We start from the raw sequence: 22,986 nt of genomic DNA on the forward strand, positions 1-22,986 counted from the left end.
TCACTGGCAGAGTTAAATAAATAATTTGTTTGCTGATGTGATGCGATTCGCACACTGTTGCCAGCATTTGAAAGGCTAGCTGTTTCATATATGATTCACAATTACGCTTTGAGCATCCCCAGAACACGCTTATCACGGGTCTACACTGGTACGTCTTACTAATGCATGCAGCAGCACACGAATTTCCAAAAATCTGTCATTAGGCCAACTTGTACACATGTAGCATTGAATTTGTCCACTCTAAATTACATCACTTCGACTTGCAACAACGTGTTCCATACCTGTTTTGTTCTTGTTAAAAAAACTTCAAGAAAAAAATAAGAACGTCGCGTATTTATTGTCCTTTGTAGGATGAAGGCATCTTCCAGTGAACCCCAAGCGCATCTTTGTTGCCTCAGCCGATTCAACTTTATCCTTGCAAATTTTGCAACGTCATCACTCCATCATATTATTGCCTTTCCTTCAAAATCATCACATTTTTTTCGCCATTCAGCCTAGTCAATCTAAGCGACAACTGCTTATTTGCTTAACGCATCGCTTCACTTGTATAGTCTGTCTTCTTCCTCTTAACTTCAACTGCATCAGCTACTCTTGTTCCGTCTTTAACCTACACTTTCGCCTACCTTCTTCTCCATGCAACACGTATTATTTTCTGCCCCAGCAATCGTTCTGCGAGTTAAATGTACCGTCCAACTAATGCCACGTTTCTTTTTCTGCAGCAAGAGAACCCCAACATGATTCAAGCTTCGCTTGCAATAGACTCCCTTGCCCTACCACGAATGAAACGAAAGCATGTGACACGTAATGCGCCGTGAGCCTAAAGGCTCCTTTTTAACTTTAATATTTATTTTTGGTGTTGCCTTACACATGGCATACCAGCATGGCGAATTTATTTCTTGCTTGTCCAAAAGCACATAAGAGCGGTTGTCATGTCACTTAACAAATAAAATTTAGTCGAAATTTTCTTACTATTTGTTTTTGTTTATTTATTTGCTAACACTGCAATGCCTGAAGGATTATAGCAGGTGGTATATAACAACTAGTTTCAAAGAATGAAGCACAAGATACACAACTGACAAAAAAAAGAACTACATAAAGATCAATGAATAGCATAATTGGTTTAGAAGCAAAAAGTCAGAGACCGAATCACATATTATAATAAATTGTACAGTAAGCAATAAAATATACAGAAAAATTACTGGGTTTCTGAAGCGACGACACTGAATCTTGGCTCACATCATTACAAGGGCAATTGCAATCAACGATGGTTCTAGGAAGAAAGGAGCACCTAAAACTGTTATTTCGTGGAAGTAAGTGTACTTCGGTAGATTAATGCTGCTGTATTGTAGTATTTCATTCAATGTAACTAATAATAGGTGATGTGTCAAGGTTATAGTATGCTTTCACTTAAGCGATAGAAGAATTTTAGCTGACAAATTGAATTTCTGTTGGTAACTGAGAGTAATGCATTTCGCAGCAGGAGTTCCATACGCCAGGTAGGACCGTACAAGTTATGTATAAACAGCACTAGTATGTAATGTATGCTTTCCAGTATCTTCATGCTAGTCCTCGTGTAGGGATCCCAAATGAGTACTGCAAACTCTAGCAGAGTGCATATTATAGGCTGGTGTGCAGGATACGCGCAGGGGCGCTATAACGTAAAGCTCTTCCAATCTTTTGTATTCCAGTTTTGCAATGAACCGTTTGTGATTGGTCGAGAAATTTTGGGGCCACCTGTTTCTCACGCGATGTCCCGAAAACCGCGGAAATGCTTCTGCTGATATGATACGTACACGCTTTTTATGCAAGATTAGACCAAACGAAAAAAAAATTATTATTTCTCATTCGACGCCTTTTTCGCCATAACAGTCTGCCATTGATCAAACGTTTTCCGTCTGCGCCCATTTCATTTGCCTGTCATGCGACGTCACCAAACCGCTATAACTCATAGCGTCAAAGTGAACCGTACACGTTGAGGACGCAATAATATGCCAAATAAAGCTGATATTTTTTTTTTCCCTGAAGAGCCGTAGGCTGCCCCGTTCCTAAAGGAATGGAAGATGGCTGCTCACCGACTGCTCTGGCGCAAACTACTGGGAGCAGCCGTGGAGCGTGGATTTATTTGCGTATTATAATTTTCTCTGTGGCACTTTAAATGCGACATCACTTTGCCAACTCTTCTTTGCTGAGTATTCGTTCTGGCGGCATTCTTAACCTTCCGTTGCAGGCCGCCGCAATTTTCCACCAGCCCCCGCAACTTAAGTAAGAGGAAGCGGATCAATCACAGTTGATGGCACCGACTTATTCAGCCGATCATCTACTTTTACTGTGGTAGCGCGGCCCCATAAAATCCCTTTCTACTTGAGCGTGCTCCTCGCCTCTTGCCAGCCATTCGATAAGGCAATATGCAGAATATAGGCGATGCTATTCGCTTTGAAAAAAAAAGAAGTGACTACCTACACTCTAAGAACTAGGAAGAGTATCGCAGGAGCAACGCGGCAGATTTACATTTCAAAACGTTTTTTGCTCTGGCAAAATGTCGAGTGGAGTGAAATGCATTGTTCAGTGCGTAACCGAAGATAGAGTGAAATGTGCTTTTCACTCTGCCCTTCATAGAGAGAGTAGAAGGCCCGTTCTACTCTTGCAGAGATAGAGAACAAAACGTAGCGTAATCTTCTGCTTCAAATGTAGGAGGCTGGCCCTCGCATGGGCTCCACGATTTGTTCTCCTGGCTTTGGCATCTCGCCCGGAATATCCCTGCAATTTCTGCTACCGAGCGCGCGAAGGTGTAAGGACCTTCCTGACACCTAACTTGCCAGGACCCGCCGACCACCGTTTCACCATGGCCTCATCTTTGACCAGCCACGGGGCCACCGAGATAAGCCCAACGCTCAGCACAACGCCACCTCGCCCGCAGCGCACAGCTGCACCTAGCGTCGCACCGGTGTCCGCTGCGCCGGCACTCGCTCCCGTTGCCTCGAAGCCGCCGATATGAAAAGTATAGTAGATGGCGCACTCATCTCCCAACAAGAATTTGATGACGACCCCTGCTGGACCCTAATGCTCCAAGCCCACCGAGTGGCCTATCCAAACGAAGCCGTTTCAGCCACGAATACCCACCTCAAGTCCGCCATGGCAGCCTCGCCATAGCTGAAGACTCACCGCCTATGCCGCCACGTCCCGCTGCCTCGACTACCAGTGGAAGACTACAAGAACATCTTCCGCCCTGGAGGTGGCCTCGACCTCCGCACAACCACCAATGGGGCGCTCCTTGCCTCAGTTTGTTCTAGCGCCAGCGTTGAATACGCCGCCGCCCGTGGCGATGACCGCGTACGCATAAACCCATACAACTCTTTCACCGTGAGTGCGCCCTCGCAATAACGCACCCGGCAGTACGTGCGTACCTCTGAGTTGCATCTCGCCACTCAACTGTACCCACTTCGCGCTTATTTGGCCGCACCGTACAACGCCCTCCACGGCATAATCTACAACGCCGTGGACAATCAAAACCGAGAGGAGATAATCGAGGACTTGCAGGCTATGAATACCAGCAGCACTAGCGCCATCGCCGAAGCAAGGTAGATTGGTCACGCCCGGTTCATCCTGATCACTTTCGTCAGCACGAAAGAACTCCCTCGCACCGTGGTGTTCACCTGCGGCCTGTTCATCTGTCGCCCCTTCCTCCCCAAGGCTGAAGCTTGTGTCAATTGTTGGAGCCATGGTCACTGCTCCGACGTATGTACCAAGCCCAGGTGCGCACGCTGCCCACGCTGCGGAGCTGTGCACGTGGCTCGGGACCGCCTGACTGCACTCCTAAATGCATTTTCTGCAGCGGCACACATGTAACGGGTTCCCACCCGTGTGCGCTTCGCTTCAAACGGGGAGGTCCCTCCCCAATCATATCCAGTCCCCAGTCAACGTCATCCAACTCAGCGCAGTCAACACTATCCGCCAAGGACTCCCGTTCATCCCGCCCCCGTCAGCGATCCAGCTCCCGATCAAGCCAGGACTGCACCGCCGCCGCTCCATCTCGCTTCCACCTCCACCGGGGCAAGACGCCCCATCAACTGCCTCCCAGGTGAGGTGGCGATCGCAGCCTCCCACACACGACCGCGAAAAAGAAGAGCTCAAAGCTTAAATCACAGCCTGCCCAGAGCAGCGAGATCACCCTACAGAACAGCTGCAGGCGCTGGTCCCGCGCCCCCGCATCCTCACCTCTTCCCCTCAACCAAACCTCAAACGCTATCGCTCTGCCACCCCCAAAGCCACCACCTCCCGCCCCTATGTCCGCATCCTCTTCGGCCGCGTCTTCTCGTGCCACCTCCCCCTCCCGCAGCCCTCCACATAAGAGGCACTCCTCTACCGAACCTACCCCCACCCCGGAGATGTAGGCTGTCATCCGCCACAGGGCCTCGTTCCTCGAGGCACATGAACGACACCTCATGGCCGCAATTAGAGCTCTGCGTACGGACACGCAGACCTGAATGGCTCAAATTAACAACCACGTGGCCAAAATTGAGGCCCGCCAGACTTCCCTACAGGCCGATCTTGCCCAGATGACTGTTAATGCCTCATCCCTCCTCCCCTCATCCTCATCTCCCAAGCACTCTGCACCAGCAGGGGCACCCCGGCCTCAAAATGGCCAAACACCCCCGCGCCTTAATTTCTGTCAGTGGAACTGCAGCGGCTTCCGTGCAAAGCGGTACCCGCTGCAGCTACACCTCCAGAACATCCCTCCCTCCTACCTCCCCGCTATCATCGGCCTTCAAGAAACGTTCTCCGCAGTAAATGTACGTGACTACACAGCTCTCCACCCTGCTTCCCCTTCACCTCCGAACGCTGGCCCCCTAATTCATCACGCCTACAGGCAATCAAGCGTCCGCTCGACGTTCTGGAGTGCACTGACCTCTCCTTGGAACTCCTTCCCCGGCGGCGGCAGGATGCCACCCTTTTTGTCCTTAATGTATGCAGCCCTCCGCGCACAGCTGCAGCTCCCCTCCTCCTCCTTCTCCGCAACCCCATATCACGTGCGAGCCGGAACGCGCTCCTAATTCTTGGGGATTTCTAGGCTCATCACGTAAGTTGCGGCAACGCCAAGAACTGCAGCAAAGGCCTGGCGCTATGGACCTTCGTGCAGAACGAACAGTCGACCGTCCTTCACGATTTCTCGGAATCCTTCCGCATTGGCTCCGGCGTACAACGGAACACTAATTCGGATCTTTCCATCTGCAAAATTATCCCGGACGCGGCGTCGGCGAACACCTGGGTCTCTCTCAGTAGCGACCACTATATCCTGTCCGTCTCTTTCTCCTTTCCCACCCTATCTTCCTCCCGGAAGCGCCTGGTGCAGGTGGTGGACTGGGATCGCTTCCGCCACTCGCGGCAACAGGCCTCTCCACATCTATCTCAGACCTTTCTCAGTGGACCACCAACTTGATTCAGGATGTTTCCTCTGCCACCTCCAACGTCCACCCCTCCTTACGCCGACACGGCTGATAGTCGCGTCCTGCACCTCTGGGAGGCGTATCACTCCCTGCACCGCCGTTGGCTTTCCCAAAAACAAAACTACTCGCTGCCCCTCCGCCTTGCTCGCATGGCAATGGAGATGGAGGAGCACTGCTCCTCTCTCACCAGACAGCAGTGGGGCCAGACCTGCGAGTGCATGGCTGGTAACGTTGGGCTGGGGGATACGTGGGCCCTCCTCCGTGTGCTCCTTGAGCTGTCGCATTCCATGGCCACGAACCGCAGGGACGTGACGTGCCTCCTTCCCTCATCTCCACTCTCTGATTCCGACTTTCTTCTTGCACTTCGTGATCGCTATCTCTGCGCCGACCCCTCTTCCTCTCTCCCTTCCTACACCGGCAACCATTATTCTGCGCTCAACGCATATATTAACCTCGGCGAGGTTGGTGCCGCGCTGCATAAGCTCCGCACCACCTCCACACCGGGGGCCGACCAAATCTCTAACAAGGCCCTGCGTAATCTGGATACCCCATCCCTCGAGGCCACCACTGACCTCTTTAATAAATATTTTCATTAAAGCACTCTGCCTTCCTAGTAGACCCACGCTAAGGTAACTTTCATTCCCAAACCTGGCAAGCCAATAGACATCCAAAATCTCCGCCCATTTCCGTCACCTCTTGTCTCGGTAAGCTAATGGAGCACGTTGTTCTCGACCGATTGCAGCACTTTCTAGACGACAACCACTTTTTCCCCGATTATATATTCGGCTTCCGCCCTTCGCTTTCTACCCATGATGTCATGCTCCAGCTCTCCGAAGAGGTTCTTCACCCTCTTCAGGCCAAGCGCACTCGTGCGGTCTTGGCACTGCACAAGACGAAAGCATTTGACAACGTCCTCCATTCCGCCATCATAGATGTTCTTTCCACCCTTAACGTGGGTCCTCGTATCCACGGTTATAACACGGCTTTCCTTGCACGTCGCGCGACTGAGATCTCATTCGGCCCTCTCTCTTCTCAACATTTCCCCCTTGGAAGTCAGGGCACCCCTCAGGGTTCCATCCTTCCCCCCCCCTCTCTTCAATATCACTCTTTTCCCCATGGCACGTGCTTTAGTTACCATTCCTAACCTGACCCGCCGTGGTTGCACAGTGGCTATGGTCTTAGGCTGCTGAGCACGAGGTCGCGGGATCGAATCCCGGCCACGGCGGCCGCATTTCGATGGGGGCGAAATGCGAAAACACCCGTGTACTTAGATTTAGGTGCCCCCTATAGAACCCCAGGTGGTCTAAATTTCCGGAGTCCTCCACTACGACATGCCTCATAATCAGAAAGTGGTTTTGGCACGTAAAACCCCATATATTATTATTATTATTCCTAACCTCTCCCATGCTTTCTATGCCGATGATATTGACACGTGTACTTATCTTTATCGGGCGACCACGTTTGGCCGCCTAACAAATGTTATCGTGCAGCGCAGGACGCGCCTGCATGTAAAAGAAGTTTCTGGAATGTTATCGATGGTTCCGTCCACTGTCTTTCACCGCAACTTGTGTAATCTGATTGCATGTATGCGCGACGCGAATAGTGTAGAACTTTGTGGAAGACAGGCGGGTCCCATCGGTTAATCTGGAACATTCGGCGGCTGATCTATAAAAGCCGACGCGCTTGACCCGCTGATCAGATTTTCGACGATCGCCGACCGTGTTCGCCGCTATCGTTGAGCTATAAGTGTAGCCTGTTTTGTGGGCACAGGTTCACCCAATAAAAGTTAGTTTTGTCTTTCACAGTATTGCTACTGTGTTCTTAACGTCACCACCACGTGACATCTGGAGGAGGTGGTTTTGGTTCATGTACCGGACGCCCCCGACAAGCCGTGATCCAAGCTCGGAACGCAAAGACAACACCAACGTAGTCCCGGACCATTGAGCAAGCCGCCGTCTTCAACAACTGCCCCCGGAGCACGGACATTTGCCTGACACCACCAGGAAGATCGCCACCAAGTCCACCCCAATGGCAGCCCCAGCATCCCCCATCGTGCTGCAGCAGCCAGGGACCCTCCGACGTTCCGTGGTTCAACGTTCGAGGACCCGGTAAGCTGGCTTGAGACATAGGAGAGGGTCGCTGCTTTTAACAACTGGAATAGCGACGACAATCTGCGACATGTCTTCTTTGCATTGGAAGACGCTGCCAGGACGTGGTTCGAGAATCGAGAAGCCACCTTAACGACCTGGGAGCTGTTCCGAAGCGGCTTCCTGCAGACATTCGCAAGCGTCGTACGCCGAGAACGAGCCCAAGCGCTATTAGAAACCCGGGTGCAACTACCAAATGAGACCACCGCGATTTTTACAGAAGAAATGAGCCGCCTATTCCGCCACGCCGACCCAGAAATGTCCGAGGAAAGGAAAGTCTGGTTACTAATGCGTGGTGTAAAGGAGGAGCTTTTCGCCGGTATGGTACGAAACCCACCAAAGACCGTCGACCCGGCCACCTTGGTTATCCTCCAACAGTGTTCACGAGACGTCATTCTCGGTATGGACTTCCTGAACCAACACGGCGCAATCATCGACCTGAAGTCGAAGTCAATAACGCTGTCGGAAGATCAAGCGATACCGCCGCAGTGCCCTCGTAGTCACCACGCCTTGAGGGTGCTCGAAGATCAAGTGAGCATCCCGCCTCGCTCCAGCATTGTCATTTAGGTCGGCCCCGAAACACCCGCTGACGTAGAAGGCGTCATCGAAGGCGACCAACGTCTACTGCTCGACCGTGAAATTTGCGTCGCAAGAGGGATCGCTCTACTGCACCGAGGAAACACGAAGGTGTTGCTGACAAACTTCAGCCAGGAGTTCAAGCACATGATCAAGGGCACGACGATCGCATACATCGAGGAAATTCAGGAAACCAGCGATGCGTTTGTACTCTCGGATTGTGTCGCATCTACCCGGACGACCGTAGTTCCCGAGCCAGACTTCGACATAAATCCAAGTCTCCCCGTGATTAAGAAGCAACAGCTCAGAAGTCTGCTTCGACGATACAAAGACTGCTTTTCGACGTCATCGAGGATTCGACAAACCCCAGTCGCAAAGCATCGCATAATAACCGAAGAGTGCGCTCGACCACTCCGCCAGAGCCCTTACCGAGTTTCGACGCGAGAACGCGAAGCTATAAGACACCAAGTCGACGAAATGCTGCGTGACGACATCATCCAGGCGTCGGAAAGCTCGTGGGCGTCTCCAGTTGTTTTAGTGAAGAAAAAGGACGGTACCCTACGTTTCTGCGTCGATTATCGTCGATTGAACAAAATCACGAAGAAAGACGTATACCCCCTCCCACGGATAGACGACGCATTGGATCGGCTCTGCAATGCTAAATACTTCTCATCGATGGACCTCAAGTCTGGCTACTGGCAAATAGAAGTCGGCGAAAGGGATCGCGAAAAGACCGCCTTCATCACGCCAGACGGCCTCTACGAGTTCAAGGTTATGCCATTCGGACTGTGCTCGGCGCCTGCAACGTTCCAGCGCTTCATGGACACAGTATTAGCAGGATTGAAATGGCAGACCTGTCTCGTTTACTTGGATGACGTCGTCGTCTTCGCCGGAAATTTCGACGATCACCTCAAGCGGCTTGCGACAGTACTAGAAGCCATCAAGTCGTCAGGGCTTACTCTGAAGCCGGAAAAATGCCGCTTCGCTTACGATGAGCTTCTGTTCCTAGGCTACGTAATCAGCAAATATGGTGTCCGTCCAGACCCGCAAAAGACAGCTGCAATCGCACAGTTCCCGCAACCCATCAACAAGAAGGCAGTGCGTAGATTCCTTGGCATGTGTGCCTATTATAGGCGCTTTGTCAAGGACTTTTCACGCATCGCCGAGCCGTTGACACGTCTGACTAAATGTGATGTTGAGTTCAAGTGGGAAATATCGCAGGCCGACGCATTTGAAGAACTCAAACGACGCATGCAGTCGCCGCCGGTACTTGCGCACGTCGACGCGTACGCCGAGTTCCCTGCCTGTACTTATGCTTGTGTCGCCATTGATGCTTCATATTTACCAGATCTGATTTTTGGTTCACATCTGCAGCCATGCTATATTTTAGTTAGATTGCATATTCAAGGAATCACAATAATTGATCATATAATTATGCAAGCTGCTTCTCAGAAGTATAGCATTCCTACTATAATGAAAATGAAAAGCTACCACATATGACAGGAAATGATGCGCAAGATTTTATTGCCAATGCTCCTAGCAGTCTTATACTCACTTGCTACAGACTAGATAATATTGTAAATTTAATTTTATTTATTTGAGAGAGTGTAACGGATGAATCCCAACAGCACCGGGAAACTACTTTCGGAGTAGGTCAATCGAACAGGAAATATAATATGCCTCTGTACCGGTTTGAGACCGGGCAGGATGTTGCTGCAGAGCCACGACAAGACAAACTTAGAAACAATGGGGTGCTGCCCATACATGAATAACTTTATGTGAAATATAAGCAAAGCTAGCTATACCTGCGGCCTGTCGTGAGAATATACAACACATTTTTGAAAGCACTGTACTCTCAGTTAGGAACATCCATACGCTGTACAGGACGTTATCAAATGAGCTGTTGTCTTAGAATATGGCACACAAAACAAGTTTCTTGCACAATTTATCCACGTTACCAGCCCCATGGTTACCAGCTCACCTCGTAACCTTGCCATATAAGTGCACGCGTTTTGTGCCAAAAATGCGTTAGCTGGCCAGTAATGTGGGACATATTTCTCTTCAATCACAGTGTCAATACTTTGTGAGTTTGCGCACGTTTGTTTTATGTTTCCTTTCCATTGTTTACCTTAATTTTGAAAAGAAGCAGTCTATCGAAATTAATTGATATTTCTACACTGTAATACTGATGAAACTTTAGAGAATATACTTTTGTTTTATTACAAGATGTGTTGGGAAGTTCGTGGGCATCATTGTAATCTGATTTTATGTGTTTGCCTGTATGTTTCCCAAATTATTGTTCAGTTTGTCTTGCATCTGATCAATAAAGATTTTGACCTTTTAAGAGAGAAAATGTTTCATTTGAGTAAGTCGGCGACTAAAAATTACATGCCATTCACCAAGCATAAGTGCAGAAGCTGCATATGGAGGAATCAAACACTTCCCACGTGTAAGTAATGCGAATCCCTTCAAACGTGACCATGGATCTACATCGTGCTTTCACACTATTGGGAAGAGTACTAGCCCTCTGTCCTGAAGGAGTACAAGCACCCTGTTTACTCGGCTTGAAACAATAAGTACCATAATTTATGTTGAAGAGCACATTACATTTTTTCCATTTTAGGTGTCCCGTTTCATCAGCACACTGTCGCACCTTTCATATATTGCATTAAGAAAATTACGCAGGGCTGTACTTTAAAACTATAGCACCCGCACAACTATCAGTGCCCATAAGGATGCGCCAGAATGTGTCCTCAATTTAGGTCCATACTTATTATTATTAACTTTTTTCACTAATCTTGAATTGAAGCATTCTCATGATCAATGGCTCTATGATCTCGCTTGCTTTCAAGCCTTGAAATGAGTCGTCGTTGTCGGCAGCGACGTTCCCAATTCTGTTCTCTTCGACACCATTCTCTCGAGTGGCGCCTGCTCTGATTCGGGGTAGCATTAGGCCAGAAATCCTGCAGGCACACAGATGAGTACGTTCGGGAGTAGGAGAAGAGGAAAAGGGGGTTATTTTACATCATTTCCACTGGCTTCAGATATGGAAGTCCACTCCATATAAGAGCACATTCTACGTCTGTGCTCACTGAATGCCCGAACATACATCAGGGTACGTCAGGACACGTATGTCAGCAGGCATCAGGACACACAAATATCAGCAGATGTCACGGCACGCGCTGCATCAAGAGTGTCCGCTTTTAAAACAGTTCATATCCCTAGGTGACTGGACTAAGTAATGTGATGACTGTGTCTCTACCAATTGCAATCGTTGAATCGTTCGCAAAATCCCGCCCATGGCGTTGACTCGTTCTGCCGGACTCCTCCTCTAAATGTTACGCGATCACCTCCGCATACGGGCCAACAACGCGGAAAACAGGATACCTGATTTCGACGCCGCCGCCACATAAGTTCTCGGCGTTGGCCCCTTTTATCATTTAATGGGCTCTTCGTGAAGGTCCGCCTGTCATGGTGAAGATCAGCTACAGTGGCTTTCGCGGTATTTACCGCTTCCACGGAAGGTGGCGGCTGTTCTCTCTTTGAAGTGAGCTCGCTTTGTGTGTCACAGCCTATGTCGGTCAACACCGTCGTCTGGGCGGGTGCTGATAAAACGGCTTCCGCGTGGGAAGCCTCCAACTAATGCTATTTGTCGTTTTGAGCCGTAACACGCAGAAGCGAATACACGTGCCCAGTGTCTTCTCAGCTCAGCAGGAGTGGCGTGTCAAAGAGATGTTTTCTTTATTTGATTTTTCGCTTATTTGGTTTTTACAAGTGTTAGGTTAACCAAGCCATATGTATATATATATATATATATATATATATATATATATATATATATATATATATATATATATATATATAATTTTTTACATGCTTTATTCTTTTTTACCTTCTTGTTAAGGTATAAGTAGGTAAAGAATGATTCCTCTTTCTTTTTCCAAGTATACCTGCTTACAAGATGATGGTGTGTAGTAGGAGGAACCCACGTGTGCCTTGTTCTGAGTGCGTGCGTTCCTACGCATTGGCAGGAACGCGGTTTGGGTCGGTACACGAAGCGAAGAGGAGAATTTTTAACTTAATCGCGCTTCGCGGGGGCACTTTCAGGCTTTGAAAATATCGCGTATGTAGCACGCACTGAGTAACGGAAGCCTGGATCAGAATTTTTTTTGCGATCGCCTACAATTTTCGCATTCACAATTTTCCTAGAAACATAATAGTTGAGATGTTGGTTAGCTAATATTGACTAGTGGCATAATTAAGCGAAATGCAAAAAAAAATCTCACTTGCTGAAAGCGACGGAAACACATTACCTAGATTCAATCCAGCTACGGGGCACTTGAACATAATGAATTGTTGGCACACGTTAGGCGAGAAAAATGGTATTAGGCAGAGAGAAAACTTTAACGAGTGAAGACACTCTGCTACAAGCATGTATGGGGAAACAAAAAGAGCGAAGGAAAATGGCTTATGTGGAGATAAGACTTCCTTTTCAGAAGCGTATTCTAGGGCTCTATAATGTAAAACTGTGCCAATGTGTTTTTATCCCAATCTACTGACGTCAAATTTGCGTAACAGCCAACGCAAGCATCGGGCGGTGACCCGCGGTGTTGCCTCAACAGCCCAATCAGCCGCCCTCGTAGATTATAGGTCACTTTTCTTTGCTTTCAAAACGAATAACATTGCCTAGATTGAGCGCTTTTACGTTTGTAATTGGCTGCCAGGAGGTGAGAAGCACGCTCAAATGGAGGGACTTTGATGGGGCCGAGCCAGCGCACTGTAGATAACCGGGTGAAGGTGATGGTGCTGGCGTCTACGATTGGTCCGCTTTCCCTTTCTTCCCTCATGGAAATACGCCGTGTTTCTGCGAATATGTGCCGTTCTTACGGTGGCTTAAGCAACGGAAGCTTAAGAGGGACGCTAGAACGGATACCCGGCAAGGAAGACTTGGCAGAGCGAAGTCCCAAACGTGCTGAAAACACCCTAAAATATTACACAACCACGCAGAAAGTTTCATTATAAGCAAATAAACCCAAGCTCTCCGGCAGGTGCGACTAGCCAGTGCCTGAGCGATCGGCGGCAGCTGTCTTTTATTCCTTTTGGAACGGAGAAGCCTGCAGCGATTCAGAAAAAAATTCACTTTTGTTCGGCATATTAATGCATCTTTAACGCGCACACGTCACTTCGTAGCGGCGAGTTTTCGCGGTTTTGTGACGTCGCATGACAGGCAGGTGAAATGGGTGGAGCCTGAAAGCATTTGACCAATAGCCGTGGGGTAATGGCGAAAAGACATCTAATGATGATTAACTATTTTCTTTTTTTTTCGGTCTAATCGTGCATGATAAGTGTGTACATGTCATATGAGATGGTGAGCTATCGCGGTTTTTGTGGCATCGCGTGACAGACAGGTGAGGTGGGGTGGTCCGAAAAAAAGTTTTGTCCAATCGCAGAGGGCTCATTGCAGAATTAGAATAGAAACGTTTGGGATACCTTTACATTAGAGCACCCCTGGAGTTCTATTAGATTGTTAGCGTCATCATGTAGCTGTGAAGCGTTCTGTGATGCCAGCAATACGATGCCTTGCTGATGCAGTTGGGTGGAAAAAAGCAGAGGGACAAGCACACTCGCAGTGCCACTTTCTATCGATGAGAGAGAAAAGAGGGTCCAAATGCTCCAAAGAAACGACTGCGCAAGCTCTTGGTATGGAAATGACGGTTCTGTGTTAAATATTTATAATGTTACGATGGGATAAGAATAGTTATCGCGTGACTCTCAGACAGAGGAAGGAAGAAAGAAGCGTGTTTTGTCGTTCACAATGCGATCCAGTCTTTCTTAGATTGCAGGTGACTGCCGGCGGCATTGTAGGAATGCACTAGCTGTTGCTATGTAATTTTATTAGCGCAACGTTTATTAGTATGCCCATGCTTTCAAGGAACTCCTGCGATGAGCCTCGGCTGAGCAGCTAGACGACAGTTGGCACGTAGGTATAGAAATTCACACTTCGGAAGCCACGTAGGTTCGTTTTTCCCTGTGTTCACTGTGCACAATGTTTATGTATAAAATGACCATTGTTCAAATGGCGCCACTGTCAGACGCAATATCGGATTATTGTAACCAGGGCCGAATTATTTGTTCTTTCCAAGTTGCCTGACCTTAGGCCGGCCGAAAAGACCAAATAAAACCCCATGGATCCGCAAACACTTTTTCTCATTCGCAACTGCGAGACGTAGCCTCTAAATAATGAATAACGTGGAACTTCAAAGTCAGAGCAACGCCTCTATCCTATGTTTAGAGAAAGAAGCGCGTTGCCTTAGACGCAGAACACGGGTCACACCTCACAGTAAAACGTGCGCTGTAAGTACCACTACTGTTCGTTTAAGCAACCGCCTTGTAGCTGTGTGCCGCCATAAATCACATTGTAAAGGAGGATTGTCTACTCGGAAGCATCTGGAACGAAGCAAAAATTAAAAAAACAAGAATTTCTTTCTTATCTTTGTACGCTGCTGCGTTAGAACTATGCCGTAGTCCGCCAGTGTCGTCATGCAAGCCTCAAGAGGGTGTTTTCTTAACCACTCGCTTGGCATATACTTGGACGCCGACGCCGCTGAAGAATGTGGTGGTGCAATGAACTGCTCGCATGTCCGTCGCTGATGCAAGACACGGCGATCACTGCTTTTACGGTTCGATATGGTGACATATCGTGAATGTGAGTGCTAGAGGCAATGCTGCGGTAGTTTTTGGCGGTGCGTTGCCCCCGAGACTTGTTTGTACTCTTCATTGTTCTTTATTTTTTCAGTACAATCGCAAAAAAATATTTATTCCTGTTCCAAACGAAAGTGAAGGGAATACGCAGCAGTCCTGAACTATGCCAAAGGACTCGGCGTTGCAGAAACGATACGAGATTCGTTACGTTCCGGGCCGAAAACGGCATTGGCGACAGTATGTAGCACTGCACATTTTAAAAGTTGTGTCGAATTTTCTGCATCATGTTAGGCGCGGTCTCCGTTCATTTCTTGGTTCGGGACTTTCTCTTTTGCAGTTCGCATCGCTCCGCCTCCTTGCGCTTTAGTGTCAGCTTCTGCAGAAGAATCTCACGTTGTCCTGTGAGATTATTACTTGCACGCGTCGTGTGAAGCGCTAATGATTTCGTGGAACTCAGATGTCGCCACCAACGACGCTAAGCGTCGGTTTCTGCGCCCCCTTGTGCACGACCGGCTCTGCTTCGCCAGCTCTTCATGAGTGTATAGCCTAGACGCTGCAGAAGTCTTTGGCATCATTTCGTGGACCAGTGCCACAGGCAACGTCCTCATATGAACGAATGCGACCGCATATCTAGGATGCTTAGCTCCTAAAAAATACTAGTACACAGGTTGATCATTTTTAAGTTTGATAGAATTTTCAAAAATAGCCTGTTACAGATGATACAATTCCAGTCCTTGAGCGAGATTGTTCAGAGAGGCGGACTTTACTTGCACGATAAATCGAAACGCATATTCAATTAAATAACAATAACCCATATAATATTACTTGAATTACATTATGGCATATATCGAAATTTACAAATTTTATCCAATCAGTCTGCAAGGCGTATCGAGTTGGAATGAGTTTCCAGAATGACGCCAGTTGAAAGATATGCGCGACCGAACTTGCGCCAAAATGCACTGTTTTTCTTCTCATTTATTAAGAAAACGCTTTTTTGGGCATTGAAGGACGAAAGTATCTGGAACGGTCATTTACTTCGTTCCATGATTTGGGAAATAATATCGCGAAACTGGTGTCGCCCTGGAAATTAATTTCAAGTGGATAAGTCTTGAAAACCTGCTACAATTCGTAAATTGCAATGTATCACTTAACGTAATCTGTTAAGAAATTGGTTAGTGAATTTCTGTTAATTAGTTTATTATGTACTTCGATTAGTCGTGCTGGTAATGTTCCACTTTCCTTTAATCATACAGCTCAAGGGCAAGAATGACGCTATCTTCCACAGCCGATTCGTAAAATTACAGATAATAGAACAATCATAAACCTGTATTGCCGGATCCTAGAATGTCTGCAGCGATAGTTAGCTTCGCGTGCCTAATTTTAGCCGTGATCGTAACAGCATGCCTCGCACCTCTGATCTAGCCTAAAATGATTAAGGAAATCGTCTTAAGGGCCCCGTGTCACACAAGATCAGGCGTTTAGCGTTGGACGTCGCTTTGGCAAAAAACTATTTCGAACCACTTTTATACCACCAAAGTTGCTCATACCTTGTCTTTCATTCCTTGCAAAGTTATTCCTCGGTATTTTGACAACGGCAGCACACACGCAGATGCGAAGGGGAAAAAAAGCAGCGACAGCAGGCACCTTTTGTTTTAGCTCTTCAAGAGTGAAATTATAAAATTACGAAACAATAACAGGAGATCTACCCACGGAAGAGCTCGCGTTTCTACGAGATAGCTGGCCTTCCTGCATAGCTTTCGCCGTCACCGTTTTCCGGTAAAAATTACGGTTACGTACGCTGCAGTTGTTGGGAAGCATGAAAAGCACTCAAGTGTCTTTTAATGCCATCGCGTTACACTCTTGAAGGCGAAGCTTAAGCGTCCTCTAAACTTATTTGAAAAGTAGTCTAGGTCCAACTATTTCTTGGCGTAAAAATCTTATCGCGCCGACGCAACTGACACTTGCTTTTCTATGACTTTCCTACGAAGATGATCGTCGAGCAGAGCAGGCCACATCTGCTTTTTATTTTATTGTGAACAATTCTCCGAGAGTTCAGCCCAGTTTGCTCTAGCGGCTGTCTGGCAATGAGCTTACCTTTCTCACGGGCCCGCCCTAAAGATGGTGCCGGGTGAAATACGCAGTGTTTCTGCGAATATGTGCCGTTCTTTAATGAGCTTGTTTCGATCCAGCTTGGATATGTCCCACTGGACCACGGAGTATGTGGCACTGCTTCTCCGCTACTAGATGTGCTACCCATGGCCTACTGGGCATCTGTCGCTGGTTAAGCGCCATTCTATAATGAGCCTCGTTGAGGCCACCTCGGGCCACTGGATCTTACCACTACAACAAAGAGGCCCGTGCGCTGCACTCGGCCTGATGCCATAATACGTCGCGACATCATTATTCGTTCCCTGCAAAATACCTAAATAAATCAATCGAACCATTCTCTATAAGAGGCCGTCAATTCTTGGCGTTACGTAGATGTCGAATGGAGTTGGATCTGCTTGAACATTTGTTTTTAACATGGTGTACTTCATTTCAAACGCGCAAATAATAGCTGATGGCACGCCACAAATAACGCAAGGCTATATTTTCCATTACGCGCTTAAATAAAACAAGTAGGTGCATACTAACATGATATCTGTGAGGTTAAGAATAAAATAAATGGCTTATGAGTGCTACCTATTAACATTAATAGTATCTTCCGGCATGTGCTAATCATTATTCTTGACGTCACATGCCTGGGAGGCTTTGTTTCATAATGAAAATAGTCGAGAACAGAAAACATGATTCACTGTGTCTCTCCGTCCATCTATCTGTCCGTCTGTGCGACACATGGGCGCTATAACGTAAAACTATTCCAAACTTTTCTATTCCAATTCTGCTATCAGCCCTCCGCGATTGGTCAAAAACTTTTTTCGACCACCCTCCACTTCACCTGTCTGTCACGTGACGTTACAAAAACCACAATACCTCCCCATCTGATATGATGTGTGCACACTGATTATGCATGATTTGACAGAAAAAAGAAAAACAGTTATTTCTGATTCGACCCCTTTTCGCCATTAGCCCTCGGCTATTGGTGAAAAGTTTTCGGGCTGCACCCACTTCACCTGCCTGTCACGCGACGTCACAAAACCGCATGAACTTACCGCGTCAAAGTGACGTGTACGCGATAAAGATGCATTAATATGCCGAACAAAACTGAATTTTTTTCGGAATAGCCGCAGGCTGCCCCGTTCCGAAAGGAATAAAAGATAGCTGCCGCCGATCGCTGAGACGCTGGCTACTCGCACCTGCCGGAGAGCATGGGTGTATTTGCGTATAATAAAACTTCTTGCGTGACCGTGTAACGTTTTCAAGCACTTTCGGCACGTTTACTACCTCATTCTGCCAACTCTTCTTTGCTGAGGGCCAATTTTAGCGTCATTCTTAAGCTTCCGTTGCATGCCGCCGCGATTTTCGACCAGCCACCACAAGCTAAGTAAGGGAAAGCCGACCAATCGCAGACGCCAGCACCACCCTCTTCATCCGGTTATCGGTTTTCAGTGCAGTGGCTCGGCCCTATCGAATCCCTCTCCACTTGAGCGTTCTCCTCGCTTCTTGTGAGCCAATTAGATACAACAAGCCGCTCAGTGTAGGCAATGTTATTCGTTTTTCAAGCAAACAAAAGGGACGTCCTATGAAAGAGGAGAGCGTTTGATTGGTCTGTTCAGACAACCCTATGGGTGACCGCCCGGTGCTTGCGTCGGTGGTTACGCAAATTTGACGTCAGGAAATTGGAATAGAAACATATTGGAATAGTTTTACGTTATAGGGCCCATGACCTACAGCATAATGTGTGCCTGCCGAATCGTCGGATAATCAGGTAGAAGGGGCTGCCGCTGAAAATGGCCGCCGCACCACTAACGCGGGTTGTATTTGACATGCGTCTTACGTTTTTGATGCTCGTTGCTGAAAAACAAATAAGCATAGGAATCAACAAAACTTGTTTCGACTAGTGAGTTTGGTGATCTGGCAATATTTGTTGCATTCCAATAGCTATTATATAAACACTCAATGCGCATTTTTGCCGTCGCCGACGCTTTAATGAGCATTATAATGTCCTAGTGCGATAACACTGTCGCCAAGCTTAGTACACTGTAAAATAATTTCCACCCTTAAAGTGAAAAAGGATGCAAATGCGTCTATTACTCACACCCTGAGGGTGTGAGTTACACCTCAGGGTGTGAGGTATAGACGCATTTACACCCTTTTTCACTTTTAAGGGTGTAAATTATTTTACAGTGTACACTGCATGTGCGAGTGAAAGCAAGCCAGGGCAGCCACCGATTCTGGCGCTTACGAAGGAAACAAGCGGAGAGCAAATGTGCGCTCTTCCGTCGCGCGAGAGGGCGTGGGGGAGGGCGGAAGAGAGGGGGTAGAGGCGTTGTGGTCTGACAGCAACTGTGCTTCTCACGACCGCACGTAAGGGAAACTGAAGATCGCGGGTCAGTCACGCGCGCCACTTATGGATGAAAGCGGGGAGGTAGCACGGAAAGAAGGGGGCGGCGGCTTCGACCCTGGCAAAAAAGTGTGCACTTTGCACGCCCGCGCGCTTTCGCGCGCGCCGCATTTTGAAAGGGATCTGCAGACGGCTCCTACCTTTTTGTGCACTGTGTTTTTAACGCTCTTGCGTTGGAGCGACAGACCGGTCGCCCGAAGGGCATTCCGCTCACTGCTGCTGCCGCACTTGCTCACACCAGTGTTTTACAGCGAGTGTCCGCGCTCATTCGCTGTGATGTGTTCATGTTTGCTTGTGCGTGCTGACGCCATGGTTAATAATTCTGTTAGTAAGCGAGTGTTTCCATGTTCACACGGGCGATTAAACTCATTTCCATAGTTCGTATAGCTATCTACTAATATGCTAACGCAATTGACGCTTCACCTTTCCGGCGAAACAACAATCTTTTTTTAAACATTATCACCTGCTACGGCGGCACATCAAATCGGTTCTTTATCGAGCACGGGCACATTTTTCATCTAACTCCAATAGTACATAGTCGAGTGGTTGCCATCTTGCTCAATATTCGTGGTCTTACGGGAAGGGAAAAGTAAATACACCTGGTAGCGAAGCTTGCATAGAAGCACATACGTTCAAAACATGGCGGTTCATCGACAGTTCATGGGGCTTAGCGCCATCTGTGTGACGAGGCAACACTTCCAGCAAAAGAAAAAGTAGTGTAGTGAAATTTTGTTCTCGAAGGCGCGAAATTTCTTTCGGTGGCCTGTCATTAGAGCTGTGTATTCAAATGCCCCGTCATTTGACTTGATAGTAGTTTCGAGCTTTCAGCGCGGAAAGCGACGCGGGAAAAGAAACGCCGTACGTGTGTCGAAATCGCATACCTGCGCACAACGTACCTCCTATGGAAGCCGATGAAAGATTTAGGTGTCGAGTGCTGGTCCTATTGTAGGACAGGAAGCCCGTCGGCCAGCGCAGTTGCACGAAAACAACTAAAGCAAACACCTCCCTGGTGGTCGTAACTCACTACTTTTGACTGAATATTGTAAGAAATGATGAAGCTACCCACGCCACGAAAGTCAGACAAACATCGTCAAGCAAAACAACGCAACATGCGAGGCGGCGTGTTTCAACACAAGTTTACGAGCGCGCCTTTCTGCACACTTCAAGATCTGCATTTCGTCGCAAGTGATAGCGGCGGCAACGCCCCGCCCCCTCTTATGATAGGAGCTTGGAAAAATGTATTTATTCATAATAATAAAGTAAAAAAAACTTCACATATGAGATTGCACAGAAAGTGGTGATTTTCATCGGGCCAAGAGACTATTTCAATTAGGCATATATTAAACTGACTACATATTTTATTATAGTAAAATGAATCGAAATGCGTCTCGCTTTATTTAAAACGCTTTTTTCTTTCGCAGTGTTTGTTACCTCCAAAAATATTCGTGCTTCCATAGCTGCTCCCATAACCACCCTTGCTGATGTCAGTGACGATTTGTTCTAAGCCGCTTTTCGCCCGAATCGTCGCGTCCTTTCGTTCGACCTTGGGAATGGCGCCACAATAGACGGCTACTTTTAAGCGTTCCGGCAAGAGTGGAATTATATATTAGCAGGCTTTCTATACGCTACTTCCATTAAGTTGAAGGCATCGTTGTCAAGTGGTCATCAGACTATACCTTATTGTCAGGGCTTCTCACCCGTTCGCCGTCTGGGCGAAGTCTACGCTAACACAGTGAAGGGGTCAGAGTCGGGAGAAAAAAGAAAAAATTATCCACTGACAACAACACACAACTTAAAAAGAAATATGACACAGGAACACTAACACACATGCGCTTAATATAGATCAATGAGGACGACAAAGGAAATCCAACAAGCAAATAAATGTGGATATGTAAACTAACACAAGACAAGAATACAGTTAACAGTGGACCAAGGAAACAGAGTTCAAAAGAAAGCAAATGCTGGCATACGCACGGCCGCGCAGCAGAAGCAAATCTTTAAACCGTGGAGCAAATGGCAGAGCTTTCCCGAATAGCGTTGGCGATCCGATCTTGTTGCGGTGGATGCGATTGCTGTGCTGGTTTTCCAGGGACTCTACATCTGGCGAATTCCATCGAGCAGGTTGACCTAACTTAAGGGTAACTACCATGAGCTTCGTTGCAGACGTCGGTTTGTCATCTCTTACGTCAGCTAGTCCCTCAGAGTTCTGACGCGGCTTGGCAGCCCAGGCGATAGTGGACGGCACTAGCCCATGAGCTGCTTCTCGGGAGATTATAGGTTCAGCTTCCAAACAGCCTAGGTCGGTGTAAAACCTGTGCTTAAATAAAATCTTGCCCTAGTTCCCTGGGTCAGGGAAGGGTACATATTTTGGTCACAATCCAAACACGTTCGCCCTATTGTATCACGACTGCTCCCAAAGTCTTCGCCCCGCCCCCTTTAATTAAGGGGTGTGGCATTGCACGGCGTTGCAGGTTAGAGGTCGCGCCTTTGCGTCGCATCCCACAGACACACACGCACACTCTTGAATCCGTGGCGCACTTCTATGGTCCGTTGACAAACACAGAAGAAACAATGGCTGCTGCCCATACAGCGCCAAACCCTCTGACAACACATACACTGTTAGCAATTCGTGGACACGGGATTGCACAGAGACACCAAGTATTACGGAGTATTCGCATCTTCTCTCGTCTTAGTACGCATCTCAGTGCACGCGCGGGCAGAGAACGCATAGGGGTTCCTACAAAAGACTCTCGGGACATCATGGCCACGCTTACACCTAAAAAAAGACATAATAATATCTAAGTCTGCCTTCAACATCCCCGGCCTCTTGCCCGAGTAGCCGGCTTTACCAGTCTTGCTCGCCGGTTCCTGCTCCCATGACTTTTTGGCGCACGTTGATTGGTGCTTCGGCGATTCGAACAATGCCGCACCGTCACGCTCATGCTCAGCCTTATCCTCGTCATTGGGCAGAGCCCTTTACATTCACCCGAGTGTTCCGTAACCAGTGTTATCTTATGCCCAGTCGCCCCAGTTGCAGATATACATTCCCTTATACTCAGTGATCTCAGAATGCATATACCCAAATGCACATACCCGGAAAATTCCGGGACACATACTCTCTGCCCGATACACAATGGCCCATTCCTTTCCCATTCGCACATACTCAGTGGTACTTGTATATGGACCTCACAAAATCCGCAATGGGCTCATGATTGAGGTAAGAAACACACCTGCCTGATTCGGCAAAGGGGGAGGAGGGTGTAACTCTCGAAGGAAGCCTTCATCTTTCAAACGAAGAAAATTGTTGTTTATATTGGAACATTGCGACATTGTTTCTACAAATGCAGTTCAGCTCGACCCATACGCCACCACCACACTGCTTAACCACCAACTTCTGGTAAATTAGCAGTGCTGTATACTTCACTGTTATCCCTCTCCCTTACTCAGAACAAGTACTACAGCGTACCGAAGCCATAGAGACAGATAGTGACAGTTACAGTGATAGTGAAAGCCATATAGAAAGCCCGTAGCGACACTGCCTTGCCGCGAGTGCTCCGCGCGGCTGGTCAGACCGCTATTCTGTCTTCCCAGGTTATATACACGCGGTTTAGCT

This window comes from Dermacentor albipictus, chromosome 3, assembly GCF_038994185.2.
Source record: "Dermacentor albipictus isolate Rhodes 1998 colony chromosome 3, USDA_Dalb.pri_finalv2, whole genome shotgun sequence".
Classification (NCBI taxonomy): Eukaryota; Metazoa; Arthropoda; class Arachnida; order Ixodida; family Ixodidae; genus Dermacentor; species Dermacentor albipictus.